A 15,737-nucleotide genomic window follows, 5' to 3' on the forward strand; every position below is an offset into this window, starting at 1 on the left:
CAGGGCCAGGCGAGGGAGAGTTGCCAGCGGGGTGACTAGAGCAGAGGAGGAAAGGCTTGAAGATCTCCAAAGGAGCCGGAGAGAAGTAACCGAGGTATATATCCGTAGCTCGCTAATATGCAGCTTCATATATCTGTCTCTCTCACACTCACAAAAGCCACTATCAGCTGTGGTAATTTTATGAAGCTGTGGCCTTATCTAGGTAATGCTACCAGACATCATGACAATAGTTTGGTTGAAACGGGATGTGGGGGTGGGGTATTACATGTATAAAAAGACAATTGTGTGTGTAGGATTAATTACCTGTCCAACAGAAAACTGGCAACTTGAGCGTCACTTTGAAAACCTTTTCCTCCATCAGTGACTTCCATCGTGTAAATGCCGTGCCAATGTTGATCCGTGTTTTTTGCCGTTTCTTGTCACGCTTGCGTTTATTCTCGTCGTGTTTCCGCTTCTTAGATGACGGGGGTTCGGTGTCCGCCGCTTTTCGTTGTTATACAGAGTAGGCATGATCCTCCATTCGTCTGATGTTTGGCCACACAGTGCCAAACAGTTTGCAAAGTCACTCACGCCTGCCGCCTTGTTCACCTTTCTTGTTACTGAGGCGCAGTATACCTGCTTCTTCTTCTTCTTTGGTTTCAGGCAGACTAAACGCTTCTCAGGCATAATAGCCTACTGCCATCTATTGTTCAGTACCGTCTCAGTTCATCTCTCTCAACTTGCCTTAGTTACTTTGGAGTGTAAAGGGAGATCTCGCAATCGCTAGTTTGTTGCCTCTGCGCTTGCCGTAGCGCAAAGATGTCTGCCTCCATGGCTGCGAGACCCGCTCCTATGTAATTATAAATAACGAATTCTAAGGCAACGCAAATATTATGGTTAAAAGGCTGAGCTCATAGGTGATGATAAATAACATAGTTATGTATAATATATTCAATTTCTGACTTTATATCCCTGTAATTATTACACACTGTAGCTTTAATATATTATATTGTTTTCTGTTATTTATTTTGAATTTAGAGCAAAGAGTTTCAAAAGGTAAAAAATTCCCTTTGTCATCAAGAATGTGCATTATCGACCATATACCACTTTCTAGCCAGCTCTTGTAAAATAAAGACTTGTTGCTGAATAGGACATATCGGGAGTTCCATAGTGAGGTGTTATGAGGACTAAAATAATGCTTAAATATTAGTTTCCAATAAAGTAAGACGCGTTGATGAAAAGAAGAAAGTTTAACAGGAAGTTTCTTCGGATCAAAATCACATTTAAGAAGGAAGTTAAGTCCTCCTAATTCTATCTGTAAATAATTTGGAGGGGATATGAAACCAAAAACTATTTTCATTTTTCAGAAAAGATTTGAGCCAATTCATTTTAATCATTCCGTCTAAACATTCAAAGTCTATTGCTTTAAGACCTCCATCATTATACTCTTTAACCATTGCTCCTTTCCTAATGCAGTGTGTCTTGTTTTTCCAGATAAAGTTGAAGTTAATTTGATTATATTATAGCTTTAATTGCATGTTTAGGAAGGGATATGGAATAAGCTGGATAGATAAATCTTGAAAGACATTCCATTTTTGTAAGGAAAGTTCGACCAAAAATTGATATGTCACATTGAGACCACAAATTTAAGTTAAGTTTACATTTATCTAAAATATTCCAACAGTTTAGTTTTTCCAGTGATTTATTGTCTTTGGTGATGTGAACACCAAGATATTTCACGGCAGATTTAACAGGGATGTTATGAATGGCAGTCTGGGAAGAGTCGTGTATCGTCGCGTCTATCATGTAAACATGGCTTCATCCCCACCCGGACAGACATTTTTATGGAAAGCCAATAGAAGTTTGGGGCTTGCAGGGAACAGACACGTCATACCCAGCATCATTTCTGCCAGTTGAGCGCATTGCTAGAAGATGTGTGGATAATACATTCTCTGTGCATTTAAGTAAGACCAAAGAAAAAGTCACGGTAGTCATTGCCACTATGCACAGTAGTTGAGCTCTAGGAGACTGATCTCTGCAGACCCCTCATTCTGATTCTAATGTTGTTTGCATGGAATGCACATTTTACCTTGCTGATTCTTATTCACATTTTACCAACTGATTCTGATTAAAACTAATTTTTGAAATAAATTATTTTGTGTATTTTTTTACATAACATTTGCATACACAGTAATCTAGCATACTTTAATTAAATAAATCAATTCAAGCTAAAATGTAAGAGTCTATAATTAGGCCATACTGAGCCTGATCTATTTGTACCATATTTATTGCCACACTTTGGGCCAATTAATACCAATTTAGCATCAAATAAATGAGGCAGCCTACCCCAGCATTGTTGCTGACCTTATGTACTTATGACCACAGTGTACCAATCTTCTGATGGCTACTTCCAGCAGGATAATGCGCCATGTTATAAAGTGAATCATCTCAGACTCATTTCTTGAAACTTTTCCACTTAAAGCTACAGTGTGTAATTTTCAGCGACATCTAACGTCCAGACTGCAGACCGCAGCAACATGAACATCTCCCCCCCAACAGTACGGCGAGCGTTGCGGGACAAAATGTCTTCCACGACGTCCGCATCACCTACCTTCTCAAGTGATGAGGTTTGTTTACATAGATAATTTTACAGATAGTATTTCATTAGTCTGTGTAGGGTATAGATTTCAGTTCATCTCTCTCAACTTGCCGTAGTTACTTTCGAGCGTAATGGGCGATCTCGCAATCGCTAGTTTGTTGGCTCTGCGCTGCCGTAGCGCAAAGATGTCTGCCTCCATGGCTGCGAGACCCGCTCCTATGTAATTATAAATAACGAATTCTAAGGCAACGCAAATATTAAGGTTAAGAGGCTGAGCTCATAGATGATGATAAATAACATAGTTATGTATAATATTACATTTCTGACTGTATATCCCTGTAATTATTACACACTGTAGCTTTAAGTAATTGTGAATTGAGCATATTGACAGACAACATTTTATTTTTTATCTTAAATGCAAATTTTTTTTAAAATAATTACTGCTCCAAATGTATTGCTCTGTCAGCTAAAGATCTGTTTTGGTCTCTGTACTTTAATTAAATAAATCAATTCAAGCTAAAATGTAACAGTCTATACTGAGCCTGATCTCTTTGTATCAGAGATTTTCTTACCTTTTAGAAAAATGTCACTTGGCGTAAAACTCCCCCTGCAACCCTGATTTGCATTTGTATAGCTCACAGCATTTTCATTTACATGTTAAAGCCTCCCCTAGAATTCCATGGGGGGGGGGGGGGGGGGGGGGGGGCATGGGGGGAACACTGCCTAAGAAAGCCCACATCAATTTCTGACAATTTATGGGAGTTTTTGGCGATGCCTGCAAATTACCGTAAACTGCCGTTAACCTGAACTTCCACGACAATCTACAGTGCCGCATATTGACGAAAATCACACTTTTCATGCAGTGATAGTTTGAGACTTCTCTTAATTATTTCTCTTTTTGGTGCCTTGTGAGTTGTTTTGTTGATCAGGATCTGTCATTTCAATCCCATATCGAACAGGTTTCTAGATTTTCATTTCACCAGGGTGGCTGAATAATGTTGCATATCCAAATTTTCAGTTTTTTATGTTTAAACACTTTAACTTATCCACAAAAATGGTTCCACATCATGAGAGTGTCCTACTTGTTGATTCTTCACAAAAACATTTGAATTTTGAAGCCTGAAATGTGGCCAAATGTCAAAAAGTTCATAGGGGCTGAATAATTTTGCAAGGCACTGTATTGTCCTTATTGCCTCCTTTGTTAGCATGGCTTTCACTTTACTCTGTCTGCTTTTGATACCTGCTTGTGTTAGAAGGGGGGTGCTGCCAGTGGTAAAATGGCCCAGAAGTGAGATTTACCCTAGGCAGGCTTGAGCATGAGCATTAACCCAGCATGACAAAATAACATCAACTGAGGTAGTAAATAAGCTATTGTAGTGGACTGCTCTAGGTTTCTTGGTAAAATGCAGCTTTGTCCTCTTCTCTGATTTAAAGGATATACTGGCACCTCTTGGCAATTGTATGTGTTATGATTAATTAAAAGCCCATTTAGGATAGTATCTACTTCAAAAAAGCATCAAATAGATTGAAAGAAACTTTTTAAAAAAACACTCTTTTTTTTCCTTTCAAGCTCATGCCTCAGCCAGACTCTGGGGTTTGTCTACTGCAGAATTTGCAACGTCACCCTGCCACGTTGAAGATGGGCAGTCTGCCTATTTCTCTCTGCTTCACACACACGTATAAACACACACACAAAGTCCCAGATACAGACTTACGTACACATTTTAGAGGTCAAAGTAGCTAATCATTCATAAATATAGAGTTTATATTTTTAAGACTGTACAAAAAGGAAAACATTTTAAAGATTAGTCTCGCTAGCTACTTAATTTTGAAAGCAAATAGACAGATGAGATTAGGGACATAACAAAAGGTCATGATGCCAGTACTTGAGTTAACTTGACGACCATGTTAAGGACCAAAGCCTCTTTCATAGTTGTGTATTTAACCCCTGTTTTACCTCTGGGCCATTATTTATGCATTTCGTATTACAAATGACAGTAGACATGCAGATCTAATGCTCCTTTGCTCCTTCAGTGTGTGCACACGCTCTTTTCTCTGCTTGCTCCCTGCTTGCTTGCACTTTCTGGTCCTTTTATCTCCTTTTTATCTCTTAACCAAAACTACAGAAAGTTGGATTTAGTTATTAGGCCCGAGCAGCGACAGCGCTGCGAAGGCCTATTGTTTCTGTACCGTTTGTTATGATTCTTCTGATTCTTCTTATTATTTTTCTCCACACAAAAGAAATGGCTTTTTGGAGGCTTTAACATGCCCAAAAACTCACCAAACTTGGCAGTAAATTGTCCCCCTAGTGAAATTTACGTATTATAATGGAATTCAAAATGGGCGTGGCCAAATCCCTCTACAGCGCCCCCTAACGTAAGTTGGGGAAAACCGTAAGTCGCAGAGATTTGAGATTTGGCAGGTACATAGATCTCACCAAATCATGAAAAAAGTAACATTGTGGGTATGCTCTAAAACCTACAGGAAGTTGGCCATTTTGGGTCAAAGGCCGATTTTTGGCACTTTTTCAATTTTGTTGGCGTCAAACTTTCGCGAACTCCTCCTAGGGACAGTGAGCCATCGGCTTCAAACTTGGCATTTATGCAGATAAGGCATGTGAGATCTAAACTTATCAAACTTTTTGAGTTTTTGAGCATTTTAAAGGGGTGTGGCCAGGCCTCGAAGTTGGCGTACTCGCCAACATTTTCAAAATGCAATAACTTTTACATATGAAACTGAAATGACACCAAACTTAGTAGTATTAATCCTCTCTCGGTTCCCAACAAAACGGTATACTATAATTTTGACATAATTGAAGCCACGCCCCCTGAGAACCGGAAGTCACTTTTTTTACTTGGAATGGTCCCTGTCATTACCCGATCCGTACCAGAAGCAGCTCATTTGCGCGTGCGCAAACAGAATAACTTCCGGTGGCCTTTTTCTTACTTTTTTATTCTTTTGTATTTTTTAGAGGCATGGGTTTCTTTTTGTATATCTTTGTATTTTCGTCAATATTGCATTTTCTAAAAAAAAAAAAAAAACAGAAATACATAAAAAAGTTCAATCGCCTTGTGATAGTTACTTTGACTGCTCTGAGCATGCGCAAATATACGTCACACAGCGTATATATTTGAATTTGTTTAAATATTTGATTTACTCTGTACTTAACTATGCACTCCAGCAGTACTGATCCCACAATGGATTCATTTGCTACCTTTCGTGACCTGCAGTTTTTCATTGATAAGGGAACATTTCCCGAAAATTTGGATTTTTATTCCAGAAAAATGACGTCAAGCAATACAATGGATTGAATTTAAAAAGTCCTCAATATTGTCTTTACAATGTAGTTTAGTATTATTTAATTATTTAAGGATATAAATAAAGTTTTTTCAGTACAGTAATTACATTATTTTTTGGCGACCCGGAAGTTATTCTGTTCGCGCAGGCGCAAATGAGCTGATGGTACGGATCGTGCTACCGGTACGGATCGGGTAGCGACAGTCCCTCTCTGTCATACTTGACATCATCAACGTAAAACTGTGTCAGCTGACAGACAACATGTTGTCCTAACTTCGTTTAAGGCACAGAGAGTCTGAGTTAAATGGTGTTGCCGTGGCGCCACGGCGAAGTGAGGCGTTTCGCCATGAAAATACGATTGGCTCTCATTTCCTCATTAATAATCATATTTGCACCAAAATCACAACAGATGATCCTAGTCCAACTCCAAACAGGAATCAAGAGCAATATTTTGTGGGCGGGGCTTAATTTTCCTACAGCGCCCCCTAGAAATAGTAAACTTCAAACCATCAGCCCCAAGCCGTTTTAAGTCCAAGAATATTGAAACTTTTAACACATTTGCATCTCATCAGGCCCTAACTAAAAGCCTCTTGGAGCCATGGTCTAAACCCCACCGGAAGTCGGCCATTTTGAATTACATTTTATGCTGTTGTGAAATAACGGACCTCTTTTCAAAAAATTGTATAAAATCAGCCTTTTATCCAAATGAGCTAAAACTTTCAAAATACGTTCTTTACAAAGCCTGCTGTAAGCTGGTTACAATAGCAAAGCGCTTCTTTAAAGTCCGTCACTCTGATTTTTCAAAAGTTTGCCTTCTCGCCTAATAGTTGGTCAAGTGGACAGATAATGCCAGGAAATAATTCAGCCCCTAGCCATGCTCGTTCCTAGGATAATGAAATTTGGTATACATCTGTATGAGCCCCCCACCTACAAAAAGTTTCATTGGAGCCATGGTCTAAACCTCTCATGAAGTCGGCCATTTTGAATCAAACGGTACCCTTATGAAAATAGAATCACTATGTTAAAATATTTCTAAAAAATCAGTTGTTTACCCAAAAGAGCTAGGACTTTTGGAATATATATTAATCGCTATTTGTTTGATGGTAAACACAGCATAGCTCTTCTTAAAAGTCTGTTACTCTGATTTTTTAAAAGTTTGTGTTAACAGGAAATTCTTGTTTTTCAAAAAGTTTTATAGCAATCCTAGCCAAATTTGGAACAGTTAATTATACTTTGATTTTATCAAAGATTGCAAAGTTTGGTGCGAATCTATGCATGTTTGAGCATCTTATGGTGTATTCAACTGCCTCAGTATATGACATTCAACTATAAAGATTTTTCTTTCTTTGAATAATTTAGTAAATCATCTAAAAAAATTCTAGGATATGCAAGATGTGTTCCTTGACGTTTGTGATTTATTTCGGGATTTTATTGCAAACTATGAATTTTAAATGATTTTTTTTGTTTTGAGTAGGGTGTAATACCATTAACCGTGGATTTTGGGGTTGCTGTTTCTGCCCTCTTTTGAATATATACTTTTGATCCACCAGCTGAGATGGCTGCAGGGTCTGTCTGACAGATGAGATTCATCCCAGATATTATCTTTTATCCCTAGTTTAACCCTTTCCTTACCAAAGCTGTGGTTGTCTTTGTGCCTTGAGATGACATGTGTTGTGAATTTGGCGCTATATAAATAAACTGAATTGAATTGAATTGTCTCCTGCTGGTCCAGAGGTGAGGCGTGGCGCTTTTTCCGCTGGCTGGGATGGAGCAAGGGGGCAGCGGTCGCTTGGCTCAGGCGGTTGCAATAGGCCGAGGGACGCTGAGCTGCGAGGGCCGTCAATACCGCTCGCGGTTTTAATTTGATTTATTTTCTTTGATTTATTTCTTATTTAGATTTTTTTTTTCCCCGCGTGGACTATTTTAGTTTTCAGCTATTCCACACAAGATGCCTCTCGACAACAGCCTAGAGGAGCAGTTATCATGAAAAATGCTCTTATGGAAAGACTTGGAGTATGGAGAAGAACCACCCGATTCAAAGGTTGCCTACCTTCAGCACGAAGGACTTTGACAAGCTTCTACAGAAAATAGCTGTCATGGAGGTGAAAATCCACCAACTTGAAGTAAACTATGATGTAAACGCCACGTATGGAAATGAAACAACGCTGCCTGTAATTACGAAGGGGGACCACCAGCCCAGCAACATTCCTCTGCTCAATTTAGTTGATGGTCTTAATGTCAAGGTGTCAAGGAAGTTCTGATGTTAAACAAATGGCTGAATGCAACATGCAAACAAACAGCTGTAACGTTCATAGACAACTTTAACATCTTTTGGGAGAGGAGTCACCTGTTCAATAGAGATGGTTTCTCTCTAAATAGGTAAGGTGCAAAGCAGCTGATATCAAACATTTTCTATTCTGTGAACCATGTATCATCAGCTTTGTTCCAAAACAAAGCTCAACCAGTGCCTAAACAAATGATAAGCCCAGTACAGCCCGACCAAGCCAAGATAAAGATGGCCAGAAAGATGACACAGAAAGAGCCTACGTCAGAACTACTGGAGAATTCATCCCAGATCTCAGCAGGACAAAAAGGGGACTCCCCTTTAAATTCCAAAGAGAACCAAAAACCTCCATCCCCACAGACACCAGTCTAGACTGCACCCACCTCCCCCTCTTCTCCACAAAGCCCAAATGTTCCTTTTCTGGAATTTTGAACAAAGGTTTTAAGATCGGCCTACAGGTGACATCCTCTCCACATAGCCATTCTGAAAACTGCAGCTATGTGAAAAAAAAATAGCATATTCAAAAAGCCGCAGAGCCCCAGATCCTCCTCTACATATCATGGAACGTCAGGACCTTCAGATAACTTCTTCGTGATACACACCGGGCCCTGGCAACAAGCTTATCAGACGTAACAGTTTCCACCATCAGCTTGGGCCTTCTACCGGAGATTATGGAATATCTGTGATGATACATGGCAGAAATAAGAAAAAAAAAATGGGAACAAACAGGAACAGACACTTAAGAGTCATAAACTGTCAGATGCAGCCTGCTACAGAGACAACATCAACCACTAAGTCATATAAACTGGCTTTATTAAACATTAGATCTCTGTCAGGAAAATCCCTTTTAATTAATAACTTTATTATTGACAATAATGTTTTTAACAGAAACATGGTTACATGGACTTAATGAAGCACATATTCTGTTGGAGTCATCTCCTCCAAACTACAATTTTCTTTGCAAGAGCAGACAGCAAAGGAAAGGTGGAGGAGTGGCAACATTGTTTAATGATTCACTGAAGTGTAAAAAGGTGTTTTTGGGAAAATTTGACTCTTTTGAATATTTAGCTCTCCAGGTAAAGAGCCCGATACGAACTGTGTTTCTAAATGTTTACAGGCCTCCTAAGTCCACATCAAACTTTTTTGTCATGATTGGCTTAAGGTTTCTAACTCACATGCAGAACACACTGAAGGAGGAGAAAAGTTCTAAGGTTTATTTTAATAACACAGAGCAAAGAATAAACAGATCCAGGGGTTTATCTGATCCAGGACTGGTCACGAGTGGGTTCACTGCAGAGGGGGACAGAGGAGTTAGTGGATGTCCAGGTAATTTGTAGGATGAGAGTTTGCAGGTCTGTACCTGTTCAGGAGTTTGAGCTGAGTGGCAGAGGGGGGGAACCAGGAGGGTTCCGAGGCTGTCGGCAGGCTGAGGGCTGGGCAGAGGCAGAGCTTGGTTTGACTGTTTGCAGATCACAGATTTGAGTTTCCCTTCCAGATTCTTCAGAGAGCGGGCAGGCAGGTCTTTGACAGGAATAATTCTCCAGGGTTCTTCAGAGATCAGACAGGCAGATTACCAACAGAGAAACTCTTCAGGGTTTCTGAATTCAGGCAGGTTCAATCTAGGAAGCAGAAAGGAGAAAACAGATCAGGTTCAGGTTTTCAGGGAGTCAGAGATTCAGACAGGCAGGTTGGCTCAGGCTTGCTAACCATGACTGGCAAACACTCTGGCACTGGAGAGACGTCCTCTGCCTCCTTAAATACAGATCCCCTGATGAGCAGATGAGTGACAGGTGGTAGCAGGTGAGCACAAGCTCTCAGGAAGGGATCCTTGGCGCCCTCTGGTGGGCAAGCCTCTGGATCCCAACAGACAGCAGAAGCCCTCAGAAAGGGATCCTCGGCGCCCTCTGGTGGGCAAACCTCAGGATCCCAACATTTTTAATTATTTTAGTGACCTCCTGTCTCTGATATGCATTGATTATGACACTTTAATTATTGTGGGAGACTTTAACTTTCACGTTGACAACCCTTAAGACAGAAGTGCAAAAGAACTATGTGACACACTTAGAAACTTTGGTTTAACTCAACATGTTAAACAACCAACACACAAACAGGGACATATTTTAAACCTGATCATCACTAAAGGTCTGAAGATTTCTAAAGTCAATGTTACCGATGTTGCGCTATCTGATCACTTTTCTGTTTCCTTTGAGGGCATCATTCCAAATGAGCAAATAAGTCCAGTGACTCATTTAGCTAAAGGCACTGATCACCACCAACCCGTTCATGTTTCTAACCAGTTTTCCCCACTCAGTGACACACCCACGGAGAAGCCCACTCTGGTGATTGGCAGCTCCATAGTCAGAAACGTGGCATTAGAGACCCCAGGGACCATAATCAAATGTTTGCCGGGGGCCAGAACGGGCGACATCAACGCCTATCTGAAACTGCTGGTTAAGGATAAGGCTAAATACAGTAACATTGTTATTTACCACTGCATGAAAAGTGAGATTTTCGTCCCAGTAAACTCCCGCAGATCTCCCTGATTTTCGTCAGTTTCCGACAATTTGCAACCCGCGCTTGTCTGCGTTTGTCGTGCCACAAATTGTCGGAAACGGACTCTGACGTATATGGAGAGCGATCAGCTGTATTAATGGCCCTAATTAGCATATGAATGCAGCAAACCTGCGCGGCTGGCCAGGTCTGGCTTGAATAACCTACTCAGTATTGGCTGAAACCACTATTCTCAAACAAGTGAAATCGCTCGTGATTGGCAGCAAAACCACACGTGGCCACGCCAGGCTTTAATTTTCTTACTGAGTATTGGACGGAACCACTTCTTTTTAAACAAGTAAAGTCGCTCTTGATTGGTTGGCATATATATATTTACATATAAATTTACATATATATATATTTATGAATATATATTTATTCATTCATATATTTATTCATTCATATGCTGTGTATTTATGTTATCCTACACTACTACACAATTATTAGGCTACCATCAAGGACATGAATGAATTTATACAGGAAATGAACATTTGCCAGGAAGCTGTTTATGCAAAGAAAGAGCTTTATTAAAACACACACAACTATACACAACGCGTATCCAAACACATGCGTATCTAAAAATTACAAGTCTGTGAACGGTCCGTTTGCTTCCTCGGGGTTGGAGGTAACTGGCAGCATTCCCTCCGAGGCAGGTCCGATGTGCAGACGCCTACTGTGTGTGGCCCTGTACTTCGGCATCGCTTCTAACCGGGACTGCAGCTTAACACAGAGTTCAGTGAGATCGGGCCTACGAAATGGCGGTGACCGTACAATCCATCCAGAGACATCGCCAACGACGCCATCTTCTTCGTCGGACATGAGGCTGACGGTGGCGGACTTCCAGAGTTCCACTTCCTCATCTGCTAGCACACTCTGCTCGCTTTCAGCAGCTGAAAAAAAACAATGAATCAGCGCACTGCGTATGGACACAACACATCTATCAATGCACCTGAAAAATAGTCACCAAATAAAGTCTTACCCTCTTTCTTCTAGCCCGACTCCGAGCAGATTGCTTGGCGGCCTCCGCACGCAACGTGTTGGCTGGCTGCGTATATATGAAGCTCCTGCGTACCGTCTCAAAATACGTCTTACAGGCAGCTGGAAAACAATTAAATGAGAGTGGTATGAATAAAAAATCAAACGCAAGTCATAGTAACAAGGAAGGAGAAAACATTAAAACAAGTCACTTACACACAATGTCGTCTTTATCAACATCGTGCAAATCTGGACTTGCTGATATGGCTCCGAGCAAATAGGAGGTCTGTGTCATGATGGGTCTTACGTTCTTAGCCCACATGCAGAACACAACGGAGGCTGGGTAAAAGTTTAACACAGTTTATTGAGTTTGCACAAAAACACAAGATCATGAACAGGATCTGGAACTGGTCAGGGCAGGTTCACTAGAGTCTGCAGAGATGATAGTTTGATTAGGGAAACAGGCTGAGGAGTTATGAGTCTTTAGATAATTCAGGACTATACCTAGATGGTATAGTCTCTCTTTGAAAGAGAGGGAACTGTTGGATCCAGAGACTGTTTGTTCAGCAGAGTCCAAGAGCAGCTGCAGCGTCTTGCTTCTGACTTTAAAGGCAGACCTTGATCTGAGTTTCCAGCTCTTAGCCAAGAGCAGCAGGGGAATCCACAGAGGAATCTTCAGGTTAGGCTCACGAGGGCAATCTCGGCAGGTTAAGCTCATCCAGAGCCTCAGGTAGAGACAGGTTTCCTGTGAGGCAAAAACAAGGGAGAATTAGAATCAGATCTCTCTCAAGAGAACAGCAAAGATTCTAAGGTTCAAGGATCAGGTCGCTAACCAAACTAGGTCAACACTGCGGCGTCAAAGCAAGGTCTGGCAGCCGGTTATAAAGGGCAGGTCTCTTGATGGGAAGATGCGCCTCAGGTGTGCTGGAAGACTCCGGCTCCAGGAGACCCACGGCGCACTCTGCTGGAGGAAGGTGGTACAGCTCCAGATCCCAACAGTCTGTGAAAACAAAATGTACAGCTATGATCGGTATCCATCCGTATCCATTTCCTTTTACCGCAGAATGAAAGTATATTCTTTAAATCTTACCCTTGCTCCGGTTCATAGTGCCTGCAATTAGTCTCCGAGTTGTGAAGACGGCGTACTGCTTCCTGTGAATCACAAAAATACACTTTAATAAAGCTTGTTCTTGCAAGGCTACTATTAGCCATAGCTTTAGGCTAGGCTGTTATTAGCCGTAGCTTTAGGCTAGGCTGCTATTAGCCGTAGCTTTAGGCTAGGCTGCTATTAGCCGTAGCTTAGGCTAGGTTTAGTTTGGATCCAATCATTTAAATAAACGGTGTTAGTTTTTTTATATATATATATATATATATATATATATATATATATATATATATATATATATATTATATATATATATATATATATATATATATATATAAGAATTGTGCTATAATTTCTAGTCACCGATCTGTTGCTGCTATATATTAATTTGATGAACCGGAATTTGTCAATGTTCTTTTTCCTGTTTGGTGCGATTGCAATTGCGGATCTTGACCTGTCTACTTCCAACAGGATAATGCGCCATGTTATAAAGTGAATCATCTCAGACTCATTTCTTGAAACTTTTCCACTTAAGTAATTGTGAATTGAGCATATTGACAGACAACATTTTATTTTTTATCTTAAATGCATTTTTTTTTTTAAATAATTACTGCTCTAAATGTATTGCTCTGTCAGCTAAAGATCTGTTTTGGTGTCTATACTTTAATTAAATAAATCAATTCAAGCTAAAATGTAAGAGGCTATACTGAGCCTGATCTCTTTGTATCCGAGATTTTCTTACCTTTTAGAAAAATGTCACTTGGAGTAAAACCCCCCCTGCAACCCTTATATGCATTTGTATAGCTCACAGCATGTTCATTTACATGTTAAAGCCTCCCCTAGAATTCCATGGGGGGGAGGCATGGGGGGAACACTGCCTAAGAAAGTCCACGTCAATTTCTGACAATTTACGGGAGTTTTCGGCGAAGCCTGCAAATTGCCGTAAACTGCCGCTAACCTGAAGTTCCACGACAATCTACAGTGCTGCATATTGACAAAAAAAAACACTTTTCATGCAGTGTACGCTGGCGGTAATGACACCCAGTTACACCGATCAGAGGTAACTAAAACTATTGTTGCTTCGGTGTGTACATTTGCCAAAACAATGTCCGACCCCGTAATTTTCTGTGGTACCCTACCTGATCTGAGCAGTGATGACATGGTTAGCCGCATGTCGTCATTCAACCGCTGGTTGTTTAGGTGGTGTCCTGAAAACAACATGGGCTACATTAATTATTTGCAATCCTTTTGGGGAAAGCCTGGTCTGATTCAGAGAGATGGCATCCATCCCACTTTGGATAGTGCAGCTCTCCTTTCTAGGAATCTGCCCAAATTTATTAGTCCTCCAAAACCCTGACAACCCAGGGTGCCTACTAGGAAGCACAGTCGTAGTTTAACACATGTCTCTGCAGCTTCTCTACTGTTACCTACACTTTACTCCATCCAGACAGTGTCAGATCTGAGAAATCTAATAAATTAGCAAATATTCCCAAATGAGTAAATCATGATAATTTAATAAATAAATAAAAAACTTCAATTGGGGAAAAAGTTAAAATGATTAAATGTGGTCTGTTTAACATAAGATGTATTTCCTCTAAAAGTCTGCTAGTTAATGACTTGATTTGTGATAATCACATTGATTTATGTTGCCTAACAGAAACCTGGCTGCAGCAAGAGGATTTTGTGAGCATAAATGAGGCAACTCCTTTAAGCTATTTAAATTTTCACATCCCCAGAAGTTCTGGGTGAGGAGGAGGAGTAGCAACAATCTTTCAGTCTTACTTACTGGTTTGGCTGCATCATTTAATAAAATATAATATATATAATAAAATCCAAAGGCAGTTAATACTTACAACTCTTTTGAACATTTAACGCTTAATATCCCTCATCCAAATTGCAAAGCAAGAAAACCTCTTCTTTTTGTAACTTTGTATCGTCCACCAGGTCCTTACTCTGAATTTTTAGATGACTTTTCAGAGTTCCTTTCTGATTTGGTATTAAATATTGACAGAGTAATCATAGTGGGGGATTTTAACTCCCATGCTCACATTGAAGGCAATAGCTTAAGAGCAGCCTTTATTGCTATCTTAGACACTATTGGCTTTGTTCAAAATGTGAATAGCCCCACACATTCTCATCTTCATACTTTGGAACTTGTGCTGACATATGGATTAGAATGTGAGGATATAACAGTATTTCCTCACAACCCTGTCCTCTCTGACCACTTTTTAATAACCCTCAGGATTACTTTAACAGAGTTCCCCTGAAGAAGGTTCAGGTGTAGCAGATCATTATCAGATAGTGAAGTTATAAATTTTAAAGAATCTTCTTCATTTCTCTCTCCTCTGTGTCGCTGAGCAGTGCTACAAATTGCCAAAGCTTAGTTTATTCCCCTTCACAGGTTGATGATTTTGTTGATGGGGTTGCTATTTATCTGCGTACTGTCTTTGACAACACAGCTCCTTTGTGTTAGGACTCAGTGAGCAGAGCCGAGAAGTTTCTGCCGGCCCCACTCTATCTCTGCTCTTTCCACAGGTGTCGGCAGTTGACTGGTGGGCGGGGCGCGCTCACCTACAGCGTGTTCAGCAGTGCTGAGCCGCACTATAAGACCAGAACTCAGACAGCAGGAGGACGCCAGAGTATTAACCGTTGTTGGTATGCCTCAGTGGCCTCACTCTCCAGACTGGCTAAACCCTTTGCTAAGCTCGTGCTCTTTGTGTCTCCCAGGTTCTCCCACGCCGGTCCAGTATCACAATCTCCAAAAGGTTTTCAGCAAACCGCCCCATCACCCCTGTGATTGTGCTATCGAACTGTTACCTGGGGCTCCCTTACTGACCAGCAGGCTCTATAATATTTCTTGAACCGAAAGGCAGGCCATGGAGAAATATATTAACGAGTCGTTAGCCGCAGGTCTGATTCGCCCCTCGTCTTCTCCCCTAGTGGCAGGG

This window comes from Cyprinodon tularosa, unplaced genomic scaffold (assembly GCF_016077235.1).
Source record: "Cyprinodon tularosa strain WSP-4 unplaced genomic scaffold, ASM1607723v1 ctg1111, whole genome shotgun sequence".
NCBI classification, from domain to species: Eukaryota; Metazoa; Chordata; class Actinopteri; order Cyprinodontiformes; family Cyprinodontidae; genus Cyprinodon; species Cyprinodon tularosa.